This window comes from Camponotus floridanus, unplaced genomic scaffold, assembly GCF_003227725.1.
Source record: "Camponotus floridanus strain SB8 unplaced genomic scaffold, Cflo_v7.5 scaffold211, whole genome shotgun sequence".
Taxonomy (NCBI): Eukaryota; Metazoa; Arthropoda; class Insecta; order Hymenoptera; family Formicidae; genus Camponotus; species Camponotus floridanus.
Window position 1 is genome coordinate 134,539 of NW_020229339.1, and position 14,740 is coordinate 149,278.

The following is a 14,740-nucleotide window of genomic DNA, read 5'->3' on the forward strand; positions in this document are numbered from 1 at the left end:
CCTCCGACCTGAAAATAGGAAACTCCCTACATGTAGTACCAGTCGATGAGCTGCCTAGTGTGGTACGCCATCGAGTGGTGGTACACGTGGAGGACCCAGACTTGTCTGCTGAAGATGCCTTGTGGCTCCTCGGCAGACAAAACGCAGGACAAACGCAGGCAACCGGAGATTAGATCATCACCCGGGAAAGCGTGAGTAGGGATGCCACGAGCACTTCACCTGTCTGGTCGGGGATCGATCTCTAGACGCCCTGAAGTCTTGCAATTTCAGGTCTAGGTGCAGTCTCGGATGGGCAACCGTCAGGCTGCTCAAAAGGGAAAGAGGCAGGAAGCCTGATTCCGTGGAGGGAATACCAGAGGAGGCTGCCTAAACATGACGGTCTCCACGATACCCATCACCCAAATTAACTTGCATCACAGTAAAGGCGCCTCGGTTGTTCTTGCCAGGAGCACTGCTGCGATGCACATACACATTGCCATTATCCAGGAGCCTTGGCTCCTGAATAATGCCATCAAAGGTTTGGGCGACTGTGGAACTATTTTCAAAGCCTGCTCGAACCGCAAACTAAGGACATGTATTGTAGTAAAAGGCCTTAATATCACCTTTCTACCTCAGCTTAGCAGCGAGGATCTAACGGTCGTTCGAACGAGCATCAACCTAGAGAAGGGGAAGACAATGGACTTGCTCATAGGGTCAGTATATATGCCCTATGATTCCTGCGATCATCCACCTCAGGACAACGTCAGGAGCTTGGTTGCTCATGCCGAGGAAGCAGGACTCGAACTCCTCCTGGGCTGTGATGCCAACTCTCACCATGTTGGTTGAGGGAGCTCAAACATCAACCCGCGACGGGAGGAGCCTGCATGATTTCATCCTAAATAAGGGACTTATCATTCTAAACAGAGGTGCGGAACCTATCTTCATAGAAGACAGGAAGTAATTGATATTACAATTTATACCAAGAGCGTGTCTGAACTGATAAGAAACTGGAGGGTCTTACAAGGAGAGGTCGCGACCTTGGGGTCACCGAATTAAATAAATTTTAAGTGCGTGTAGAACTCGACCAAAGAAGTTTTTGAGGAAAGTGAGAGGACCCAACGCTCAGCCGTTTAAAAAAAACCAAGTGAAAAATAAGCCGTATCTTGTATACCGGTAAGTTTAGACTGATTGTTAAATAAGCGGCGTAGCTCGGGCGGTAAAGCCCGATACTATTATGCTGCTGATCACAGGTTCGATCCCGACCTGTGGTAGTTTCATTTTTTTTTCTTTTTTTTACGCGAAACGTACAATATTTTTTTTTAATGAAAAAAATTAAATAAATAATTTTTTTTTGTTTTTATTTTATTTTTATTTTAGGAAAGGCAATTATTTACGATATGTTAATTTATATTAAATTTTATAAAACGTCACAATTCTATATATTCTACTCGATACTAACAAAAAAATATATAAAATTATTATGCCATTTATTAATTAATTATAATTTAATATGAAAGTAAAAGTTTTTATGATAAATATCATCCGAACAATTGTAATCGATCTGCACAAGATGTAAATAATTGCTTTTCCTAAAATAAAAATAAAATAAAAACAAAAAAATTAAATTATTTATTTAATTTTTTTCATTAAAACAAAATATTGTACGTTTTGAGTTAAAAAAAAAATGAAAAAAAAAAGAAACTACCATAGGTCGGGATCAAACCTGTGACCAGCAGCATAATAGTATCGGGCTTTACCGCCCGAGCTACGCCGCTTACTTGACGATCAGTCTAAACTTACCGGTATACAAGATACAGCCTATTTTTCACTTGGTTTTTTTCTGAGCGTTGGGTCCGCTCACTTTCCTCATAAACTTCTTTGGTCGAGTACTACACGCACTTAAAATTTTATTTAATTCGGTGACCCCAAGGTCACGACCTCTCTTTGTTAGATGAACATTCAGGATCCGACCACAGACAGATACGCCTCACTCTCCGCCAGCAACCTACGATCTTGCGAAGACGGAATTCCAGGAAAACGAATTAGGACAGCTTCAGGCTGGACTGGAGGAACAGACTGAATTCCGTCCCGACCAGATTCCATACCAGGGACAATCTGGAAACTGCCGCGTCATGCTTAAGCCACAGTATACAGGGTGGGCCATTTTAAGTGATCCACTCAAATATTTCGGAAAATAATGAAAAATCAAAAAAATGTTTCAGATAAAAGTTGTATGGCTTGAAGGGGGCCATTAGATAGTGGCAATGATTTGACCTTGGAGAGTCATTTGAAGATGACGTAAAGGTAATCTTCAATTTCTTAAATGGAACTCCCTATTTTTTATTACATATTCGTGTAGCTTATCTCGAGAGCTTTCCAAAACACTATAATAAAGTATTTCTTCATTGAGTACTTTTCGAGTTATGAGGCTTGAAATCATTTCTTAATTTTGTATAAACCGTAAAATATCTAGTAAAATATTCATTTTTCGATTATCTTGCTTTAATACTTTTATGTACAAAATAATGAGAGAAATTAATTGGTGTAAAAAAACACATAGTTGTTTCAAAGAAAAAATATGTAATTGTTAATTGCAAATTATATATTTTTTCTTAAAAATTACTATAATATAAATATTTTCTTAATTTTACGTAAACCATAAAATATTTAGTAAAATATATTTTTTTCAATTATCTTATCTTTTTTCAATTATCTTATCTTAATACTTTTATGTAAAATAATGAGAAGAATCAGTTGGTGTACATAATTGTTTCTAAGAAAAAATATGCAATTTGCAATTAACAATTACAAATAATTATGGTGAAATATTCTCTTGAGAAAAGTCGGTTTTTATATTTCTGAGTGAATACTATCGAACAAAACAAAAAAAGATACAAAGAAAGATTCGAAAAAATTTTATGATTTTGAATGTACTTTATAATCAGAGCCTGAATCTCTTTCTCTCGGCGAAGTCTTCCCCATTCAAGCATGCTAGCGGCCGAACGTCGCGAAAAGCAATACCATCTATGCTAGTCCAGTGATAGCAAAGAGGATACCGTCGCGTCGTGTAAAAAAAAATATACTTATATATATATATATATAAGTATATTTATATATATATATATATATATATATATATATATATATGTATATGTATATATATATATATATATATATGTATATGTATACTAATATTGAAATATATGTTTATTTAATATTATACATAATATATATAAATGAATAAAAAATAAAAAATATAAATAATATAAATATAAATAATAAAAAATATAAATATAAAAAACAATATACAAAATAATGAAAATTTTAAACAATACATGTAAATGTAAATAACAATGTAAAATAACATGTAAATAACATGTAAATACATGTAAATAACATGTAAATATATATAATAAATTATTGGTAAAGGTTGACATTAGGGAATATTAGGGGACATTAGGGTTGACTCACCTTTGACTCTCATTTTGATATATGTTATCAAGATCACTGTTCTGAGTAACATGTAAAAGATTTTACTCGTCGCTCGTTGTGTTAAAAATACATGTAAATGTAAATAACAATACATGTAATATATATAATAAATTATTGGTAAATATATATAATAAATATAATATATATAATAAATTATTGGTAAAGGTTGACATTAGGGAACTCACCTTTGACTCTCATTTTGATATATAGTATATTATCAAGATCACCGTTCTGAGTAACATGTAAAAGATTTTACTCGTCACTCGTTGTGTATTAAAAAGTTATTAAGAATTAGATTTTACGATAAGAACAGGATTTACAATTGTACAATTTCATGTAAATTTTACAACATTCCGTTTATACATACAGGTAGATAAACATATTAAAGGAGGGGGGGGAGAGAGAAGAGAGAGAGAGAAAGAGAGAGAGAAGGGGTAATTATTTATTTTATGGAAGCAATTTCTGATGATTTTGATCTTGAGATATGTTATAGTGGTCACCTTTCTGAGTAACCTTCAAAAGATTTTAGCTTGATTCGTTGAAAAGTTATCAACATAAGAAGTTATAATGGAATGTAAATTTTATTGACACCGTGTAGATAGAACTATAGTATATATAACCTATATGACATGAATTGTAGTATTCTTAATTCTTATTCATATACAAGTGTTCAGTTGTTCCTTAGATATCATTGTGAACGATTTCTATTACTTATTCTTGTAAGTTCAACCCTTAACAAATGAAACATATTTTTTTATGTTGTGTACATATAGATGTTTCACATTGACAGTACACATCAGATGTTACTCCCCTAAAGTAAATAATTATCCTGAGTTTTTCTGATATCTAATATACATTTTGTTTTGATTTCAATATTGCTCAAATAATTCTGTTCAGTCGTATTTATCAAGCGACGCGGTAGCGTTGCGATGCCAAGTACATAACAGGATCCGAGCATAGAGACTCACTTCTTGACGCGGCGCTACCAAGTAGCTTATCCGGAATTTCACGTCAAGTAAACTTTTGGTTGATATTTAATAAATTAAAATCGTAATAAAAAAATCTAACGACATTTTTATTATACAGGGTGGATCAAAAATCTGGACACAGTCGAATATCTCGTATAGAATGCATTTTAGAACAAAATGATTTAGACAAAAGTTGTAAGGATTAAAAAGATGTATTTAACTGTGACATCCATTTGACATTGAGTGACGTCGCCAAGCTTAGGGCAAGGTCAACTTGAATTTTTTAAATGGAACCCCCTATTTTTTATTGCATATTTTTGTAGTTTACCTCGAGAGCTTTCCAAAACACTATAATAAAGTATTTCTTCATTGAATACTTTTCAAGTTACGAGGCTTGAAGTAATTTTTTAATTTTACATAAACCATAAAATATCTAGTAAAAAATTCATTTTTGGATTATTTTACCTTAATACTTTTATGTACAAAATAATGAGAGGAATCAATTGGTGTAAAGAAAACATACAGTTGTTTCGAAGGAAAAATATGTAATTTACAATTAACAATTCCATATCATCAATTCATATTTTTTCTTCGAAACAACTGTATGTTTTCTTTACACCAATTGATTCCTCTCATTATTTTGTACATAAAAGTATTAAGGTAAAATAATCCAAAAATGAATTTTTTACTAGATATTTTATGGTTTATGTAAAATTAAAAAATTACTTCAAGCCTCGTAACTTGAAAAGTATTCAATGAAGAAATACTTTATTATAGTGTTTTGGAAAGCTCTCGAGGTAAGCTACAAAAATATGCAATAAAAAATAGGGGGTTCCATTTAAAAAATTCAAGTTGACCTTGCCCTAAGCTTGGCGACGTCACTCAATGTCAAATGGATGTTACAGTTAAATATATCTTTTTAATCCTTACAACTTTTGTCTAAAGCGTTTTGTTCTAAAATGCATTCTATGTGAGATATTCGACTGTGTCCAGACTTTTGGGACACTCTGTATAATGTAAATATAAGTTTTCGATTGCGACCAGTTTGAATAAAATCGGTGCAATGAATCCTGAGAAATGATGATCGAATATCAGAATTGTGACATTTTTCGTTCTTCTTTTTTCCTTTTCCAGATTCAGACTCAAGTAAATATGTTCGCACATACACACGCAAAGCGAGTTTGTCCCTCAAGCGGCGTTCACATCGTATATATACGATTATTGCTTCCATGTGCAAAATGCTTTAAAAGACAAAATCATTTTTGTGTATGTACTTGCAATACGTGTGATATGTATATGTATGTGTATACGTACATATAAGAGTGTTAATTTATCATACAGTAACAATTTTCAAAATTATCCTTCCGGTATGGAATTTAATATCTTACAAACGGAGTCATAAAAATTCGAAACTTCTATTAAATAAAATTTTAAAAAAAAGTAATTTATCGTATAGTAACAATTTTCAAATTCACCATCCTTCATAAAAGCAAATTTCAAAAACCACCCTTTGAGGATGAAAAATAACATCTCGAAAATGATTTGTAGTTAGACTAATAAAGTGTATAATAACAATTTTTAAAAACCACTCCTTGGGGAAATCTAAGAAACAATGTGTCACAAAAATATAAAACCTGTACTGTTAGTTATGACTTATAGAAAGACTAATTTACCGTACATTAACAATTTTCAAAAATAAGAAAACATCCCTAAAAATAATTTACAAATATTTTCCCTCAAAAAATAATTTGCAGAAAGGATATAAAATTTTACAAAAAGATGTAATATTCCTAAAAAAAATACCTCACAAAGGTAAAAAAATACACCAAGTGTATAAAAAATATTTCGCTTTGTATGCAACAAAACGTTTAATAAAAAATATCCCTAAAAATAATTTAGAAAAAATTTTCCCACAAAAATTAATTTGCAGAAAAAATATAAAATTTTACAAAAAGGTGTGATATCTCTCTAAAAAAAACCTTATAAAGGTAAAAAAAATACGCCAAGTACTGTGACGTTGCCGTCACGACGGACGTCCACCCCCTAAAAAGACTGCGTGACGCGAGCCGAGCGGCCGCGCCGGTCGAGAAATCGAGAGCCCCGCCGGGATTTTCAGAGAGGCGAGCGCGTTTGTTTATAAGCAAAAACCTTGTTACTAATCCTATTTGTCGAAATTATATTGTTCATGAGGCTATAAATCTTCAACGAAGATCTACCTGGAAGTCTACAAGAAAAGCGGCCTTGCCGAATCATCACTGATCAAAACAATGGCCGTGAAAAACAAGGGTCGGCAATAATCGAGCAGCCTCGCACATTTTCGGTCCATCGGCCCAGCATCCCAGGGCCGGCCAGCAATGACGGGCGCCGAAAGCACCCCGCGAAGAAGCTAAATCTCTTCGGCAAAGTCAGGAAGAGGCGCTACCCTCCGCTGGAGAGAGACGAAGGCCGCAAAGGACGGCCCGGACAGGAGAATTCCCGAGCACCGGGCGGTGAAAAGCGCGCCGGAACGGCGGACCAGCGGAGGCGCGGGATCGCGGGCGCATGATGCGCCCTTGCGCCGCGCTCGAAAATTCGAGCGCGCGGGAACGGGCCTATCACCCCTCTCGATGGGGTGCGGGGCGATTCCTTAGGAATAAATAGAGCGGTTCCGAGAGAAGAAGGGGACTTGTTCTGCGAGAGTTTTCGAGGAAAGTAAGGAGAGAGTATCGCGAACGCTCAGCACGGAAAAAGACGACGTGGCGGAAGCAACGAGAGACGAGTTCTACGGTGAGGTCACCCGGCTATCTAGAGTTTTATTTCGAAAAGTTGTACGGCGTCCACCGGTACGGCTCGCGAGTCGACCCCTCTGGCCGGTCGCGATTAGAGTTTCGTTTGCGTAGATTTCGCGATAGTGAAAATAAGTCGAGTGCGACCGTAGTCAAGGGGCGACAGTGATCCGTCAATCGGTCTCACCCGATATACTCGTTCGCCTCTCCGTTATCCGTGCGACGCGTGCTAAGTGCAGAATTTTGATCTCGAGGCTATCGCCGGTCGGAGTGGAGCGACTCCGACCGATTGTGAGTGCTGTCGACCGCCACCCCAGGGGAGACGTTTCGCGTCAGTTTGAGCGGCGAATTGGTGAGTACCTTAGAAATTGTGACAGCGGACCGGAAGTTGCGCGACCAAAACGGGCCTCGATTCTCGACCATCTCTCTCTACGTGCGTTTTCTTTGTTGGCGACCCGCAGTCCGCTCACCGCGGACGTGCGAATAATCGGCTGTCGGAGGCTTAAGCTGTCGACACCCGCCGGGCCGTGCGTGCACCGGCGGGAACGCCTTAGCGTTGCGAGACGCGAATTCCGCGTTCCGATCGATTAGAGATTGCCGTTCTTGCAGTAGCTTACATCGTCTTGGAGTTATCTCGGCGACTGCAATTAAATCAAAAAAAAAATAAAGTATCAAATGTTCATGTATGTTTTCGGTAATTCTGAGATCTCGTATTTCTTTCTGTTTTTCGTACGCGTAATCGCGCGCCTCGTTCGGTTCTCCGAAATCGTAAGCGCTCGCGCGCTTCTTTTCGTTCTTCGTAATTGCAAGCGCTCGCGCCTTTCTCTCAGTTCTCAGTACTTGTCATATTCAGGGCGCTTCTCTCTATTCTCCGTAATAATAGAGTTCGCGCATCCAAGTCTGTTTACCGTAATTATAAAGCCTTGCGTATTTGACTCGGTTTACCACTGTTATACCGTCTTAGATTTCTTTTCGATTAATTATCTCGAGCAAACCGTTGCGGTGAAGCACGGCCCATTATTCCGGTTATTTTCGATTATATTTTATACTCCATTTGGTTGTCGTCAATCGCAGTATTGTGAGTTTTGTCTCCATCGGACACGTCATTCGATTGGATTTTGTTTTTATATTTTTCTCTCATTTGTTATTCTTTTTATTATCAATAAATCTGTTATATTGTCTAATTACGTTCGCGTAATTTATTTGAATGTTCGTCCCCTGCGGTCCTAGATATCCGTTTGTGTGTCTCTCGCGTCTCGAATTAATTAATTGCCTCGCTCGAAGAACCCCCCCCTCTGCCGTTAGGCGAGCCAGCCAGCCCGTGGCGAAGGAGGCGATCATCTGTCGCGCTGTTTAAAAAGTCCGGAGAAAAACTGATACGTGAAAGACCGTATCTGGCGCCCAACCTATCGAGCTATCGAACGGCCTCCGCTCCGCCGCGGCCCGCGCGAGCACCCTTCATCCCTGTTCCTCCGAGCGCGGAAATCGTATATTCCTTCTGTGTTTGACGGCGTTCTATCCGACCAAAAATTAGAACCAAGAAAGAAGGAGAAAAACGTCGCAGTACATAAAAAATATTGTATTTTGTATGGAACAAAATATTTAATAAAAAGTTCTTAAAAATAATTTACAGTAATTTTCCCTCACAAAATCATTTTTCTAAAAAACAAAACCTAAATAATTTTCCTAAAAAAATATTAAAAAATAAAATATCAAAGTCAAATTTGAAATCAATAATTACTATTAGCCAAATACTTAAGAGCAATTTGTAAATTTGATATAATATTTCTCATGAAATATTAATTTTATATTGTAGAAATATTATACATAAATTCTCCTTAAGAAATTAAAACGCATTTTATATTTATTTAGAGAAACTTGAATTTTAAAATATTTAAAATCAACATTAAATTGTAACGGAATCGCGTGAATCGCCGTTGAATAGTCAGAGTTGGAGTCAGAGTTTAGTAAAAGAAAGCAAAAGCGTGTGCGTGTAAAAAAAATAAAACAACTTGTTTATTGAATATTGTACAGCGTGTCTGTGTGTGTGTTTTACAATATGTATGAAATGCGATGCAATCGCACGATTTCGCTGGGCGAAAATGTTGTGTAAATGTACGTGAGGTTGTAATGTATAATTGTACGTGTGGTGGTCCGGCGGCTGCACAATGCAGATATAATACGCAGTATAAAATCGCTTTCGTAACGCGATGAGATTCGTGAATCGCGGTGTTTACAATCTTGCACGGTCAACGATCGCTTGACGTAGCGCGTATCACGGTTTTTCTATATGCGCATCTAGGCATTCGATCTAGCCCCATTTTTCTACGCACGTAGTTCTTTGGCGTGATTCCGCGAATCAGCGGTATAATTCGGCGTACGGGTTTATGCGGAAATGTCTCAGTAATCCCAGGTAATAGAAAGTTTCTAGGAACGCTGTGCCGAGGGAGACTTGTCCGAAGCTCTCCTCTCTACTTCGAGGTTTATATGTACTAGCGTTAGGCGGTCGGATTTTGGATCGATTATCGAGGTCTCTCGATAGAACTGAAGTGCACTCTGGTTCTCTAATTCTCAGAAAAAGTGGCTGGATAGATTTAGCCTGATTCGATATCGAGAGTGCTGGATGGAGAAAGAGTTCGCTCTACCTCTGTGATCGAAATCTGGGCTTCTTTTTAGGAGGTCTAGGTTTTCCGGAGTTGCTTTACTGTCGTGAGCGAATCGGGAAAAGGTGATTAGATTGCCGAATGTGTTTTTTTTTATACCAGCTAATTATCCGCATCGGCGCGCGGCGGTATTACTCCCGCGAACAGGTTTCGGGAAGTGATATGGTCGGGTCCGTTCGAAAAGGTTCGGGAGATGCGCCGAACGCGGGCTTCTGCTGGCCGGCGGTTCAGGGCACATCAACAGCCGTCGGCGGTCTTCGGCCAATTTTACAATCGGCCTAACGGCTTAAAACCGTTCGAGTGAAATGTTTAAAAAATGTGGGCGCACCGCGTCCCTGCCCTTGTCCGGCGGGTGTTCTGCCGGGCGGCAGCTTCCGGCGGATCGCATGCTAGGTATACAATGCATTTCAGGAGTGCACGGGATGCATCGTTAAAAAATGAGAATTAGGATTCCTTTAATTCCTGAAACATTTTTTTATAATGTATATAATTTAAATAAAAACGTTTTACGTCGTAAAGTTTTAAATCGTACAGTCTTTAAATCGAAGTAAATTATGAAAACTTAACGTGTTCAGATCGATCAAATACAGATGAAATATTTAATTACATAATGTCTAAGATTTTACATTTTATTAGGGATATATTTGTTTATAATGTAAACGCGATCCGGACAAATATATCAAATTTACGAATTGTTTTTAAATATTTGGCTAATAGTAATTATTGATTTAATATTTAGTTTTAATATTTTATTTTTTAAATATTTTTTATGAAAATTATTTGTTGAGGTTTTGTTTTTTAGAAAAATAATTTTTTGAGGGAAAATTATTGTAATTTATTTTTAAGGAATTTTTTTTATTAAACTTGCATACAAGGTAGAATATTTTTTATGTACTTGGTGTATTTTTTTTATCTTTGTAAGTTTTTCTTTAGAAGGATATTTTCAATGTGAAAACAAGCTACTTTACGAGTTCCTACATTTAACTCAAAATTACGAAGATTTAATTTCTTATTTTTGTGACAAAAAATGTAATTAGACATATAATTATATAGTTTTATTTTGTATTAACTTTAAACTTTTTTAATTATTAACACAATTGTTGGATCAAAATCATAATATGTTAGGTGATCCAGACAAAATAGTAGAAATCGATGAAACCAAAATTGAGAAGCGAAAATTTAATCGTGGGCGTCTTATACGAGGTGTGTTAAAAAAAAAGGTGATTTTTCAAATTTCGCGGGCTACGTACATTCGATTTTCGAATTTTTTTTTGTTATGTTGGTACACATGTCCCCAACATATGTTGACATTATCAGCTGTTTTGCATGTTTGGTTTGTTTTTCACAGATATAAGGGTTAGACGTGTTTTGGTGTGCTTGGCGATTTTTTGCTATCGAAAAAAATGGATCAAAGAATCTGTATTAAATTTTGTGTGAAAAATAAAATTAAGTGCTCTGACGTACTTGAAATGTTGACTGCGGCATTTGACGAGTCTACTCTGAGCAAAAAAAATGTTTACAAGTGGTACAAGCTCTTCACAGAAGGTCGAGAAGATGTTAATGACGATGCCCGCCCTGGACGCCCCAGTACGTCAACAACCGATGACAACGTCGAAGCAGTGAAGAAAATTGTTATGGAGAATCGTCGAATCACTATTAGAGAAGTTGCTGAGGATGTCGGCATATCGGTTGGCTCATGCCATGCAATTTTCTGGGTGTTTTGGGCATGCAACGTGTGGCGGGGAAGTTTGTTCCGAAATTGCTGAATTTCGACCAAAAACAACGTCGCGTAGACATTGCTCAGGAGCTGTTAAATGCCGTCAACGACGATCCAGATTTGCTCAAAAGGGTCATAACTGGTGACGAATCATGGGTATATGGCTATGACGTCGAAACCAAAGCCCAATCATCCCACGATGTCACGATTGAGGAGATAAAGACCGCATCGCTGGAAGAACTCGAGACCATACCAAAAAGCGCATATCAAAAGTGCTTCGAGGATTGGAAAAAGCGCTGGCACAAGTGTATAATATCTGCGGGGGATTACTTTGAAGGGACAAAATAGATATTGATGAATAAATAAATATTTTTCGAGAAAAATAAAGTCACCTTTTTTTTTGAATACACCTCGTATGTGGAATGAATTGTTGAAGGGTATGAACGTGATACTGGTCGTATTTTTGTAGTTTCTGTGGAAAATCGTTCTGCATCTGTACTTATGACAGAAATACGTCGAAATATATTACCAGGAACAACAATATATAGCTAGCGTGGATACTGTGAACTCTGTGAACTCTGTCAATATAATTACATTCATTTTACTGTACCATTCTACTAATTTTGTTGATCCTACAAATGGTTATCATACTCAAAATATCGAAACATTATGGTGTGATATGCGTGATACAATTCCACGTTATGGCATAATTGAAAAATAAACATTATAAGCACTATCTGAATTTTTATTTAAAAGAATTTATTCTTTTGAAGAAAGAATAGAAGCATTTCTTGAAATAATAAAAAAATGTATCCCATTAACAATAATAATGCTGAATAAATACATATTTATGAACAATATAGTACATTGATTATAATAAGTACATTGATTATAACAGAAATGTATATACCTTTTGTTACATTGAAAGTTACATATTTTAACTTTTTATACAAAGCAAGGTCTACCCCATACTACCCCTGAGTCAGCGCGAACTATATTGTATCGTTCCACATAAATTTGTAACTTTTTATGCGAAGTGAGAAACCATAGATCTTGTTTTGCACTGACTCAGAAGTAGTGTAGTAGGGTAGACCTTATTTCGTATAGAAAGTTGCAAATTTATGTGGAACCATACAATATAGAGCTCGTTTCGCGCTGACTCAAGAGTGGTGTGGAGTAGTGGTGGGCGGCGTTCATTCGATGTTTCTCATTGCTACATCGATTATTTTAAATCGATGTTTTTACTAATCAATGCATTAAGTAAGAATCGATTATTAAAGAATAATATCAATGTTTTTTAATTAACTTCGCTTATAGACGTTATGGTGTATTTATATTGAACGCGATGCCGTTCGACTTGACGTAACACGACATCGTGTTCTGATTCTCTACGATTTTTATCGAAATTCTCTTTTTGCTATTAAGAGTAATTATTATCTCTATTTCTGGCTCGCTCTCTTTAGTCTTAATCGTCTATTGTGAGTGTGTAGTTTGAGTTCAATACAGCATTAATCATATGAATTAAGCATATTAGTATCGACAAGAATTATTTAGAAGATTGCACCATCCCGTTCTCACGGGAGGGAGAAGAGGAGTCCACATGACTCTTTTGATCTTGGAAAATACACAACAAGACAGTCCAAGTTAATGGAAGAGCATGTAAATACAAAGAACATGGAAGAATCCTTAAATTTTTCAAGAAAACATACTAGAGAAGTATCGATGATAAGTGAAGATTCCTTAGATAATTACGATCCCAAATTAATTAATAAAGACTCTAGATGGCGAAAAAGAAGCAGGAGAAGAAAACTACAAAAGTACAGAAAACAACGATATAATATTCGAATAACAGCAACAGAGATAATGAAATTATAACAACAAAGGAAACTGATAACTTAACTTTTGAGTTTCAAGACAAGGATGAAAACAATAACCTCTATGGAAAATTAGATCGAGGCCCATATGTTATTTTTTTCAAATAAAATAAAATAGAAGAGAATAATAAAGTCAAATCAGCGTTAGATATTGCAAGGATGCTTTTTGTGTTAGGAATCAAATTTCAAGAAATTATTCCGGTGTCTAGATTCTTTTGGAAAATTATGTTTATATCAGGATCGAAAGCAAACAAAGCAATAAAGAATAGCCTCCTTAAAGAAAGAAAGATGGATGTTTTCATCCCTGGCTTTCTCACAAAGGGTAAAGGCGTGATACATGATGTGCCAGATGATGTTCCTTTGAAAAAAATCCAAGAGATAGTAGAAAATGAAAATAATATAAAGGTGGTTAACATGTTTTGATTGAAGAAAAGGAATAAAATAACCAAAAAATGGGAAGACTCTAGTTCAGTTTATATAAAATTGAGGGGAAATGTATTTCCAGAATATATCAAAATGTAGAAGGTTAGAATTCTTATATATACCGTCAGTAAGAATTTGCTTCAAATGTGGCCGTATTGTAAAAACGTGTGAAAATAAAGAAAGATGTCTTACATGCGGAGAATCTCATGACAGACTTGAAAAAGACAAGTGTACTATTGGAAAAAAGTGCATAAACTGCCAAGGAGATCACTAGACAGATCATGTCCAGCATTCATAAGACATACTGCCATCATTAGAATTATGGTCTTGAAAAATATCTCGTTCTCTGAAGCAAGAAATAAGATTGATAAGGTTTCAAGAATTAATGTTGAAGATAATCGTTATTTAATGAAGACGCCAGAACAATATCCTTACCTTCCTGCTAGGAGTAACGTTCCAGGGTTCTCTCAAGAGAATATATCGTATGCATCAAGTGATTCCGACTATATCCAAAACACAACTACTAACTCATAAACGAGTTACAAGTAAAAAGTCAACGGAGTTACCTGCAATAATTACTTTGATAGTAGACGCCTTAGAAGAAAAGCTTCCAAAATTCACAGGAAAAGAAGAATGTATTAAAACGTTGAGAGCAAAGTGCGCTGTTTTACAATCATCTCTGTATCAAGAAGAAACTGGCTTGGGCAATTAATTATTTCTCTAACGCTATCCTTTCATTTTTTTTTGTTTTTTCTTTTTTTCTCTTTATTACATGAAGTTCTTACAATGGAATTGTAGAAGTTTAAAAGCAAAATGGACTGAACTACAGAAATATGTAAATGATTATGATGTTGTTCTT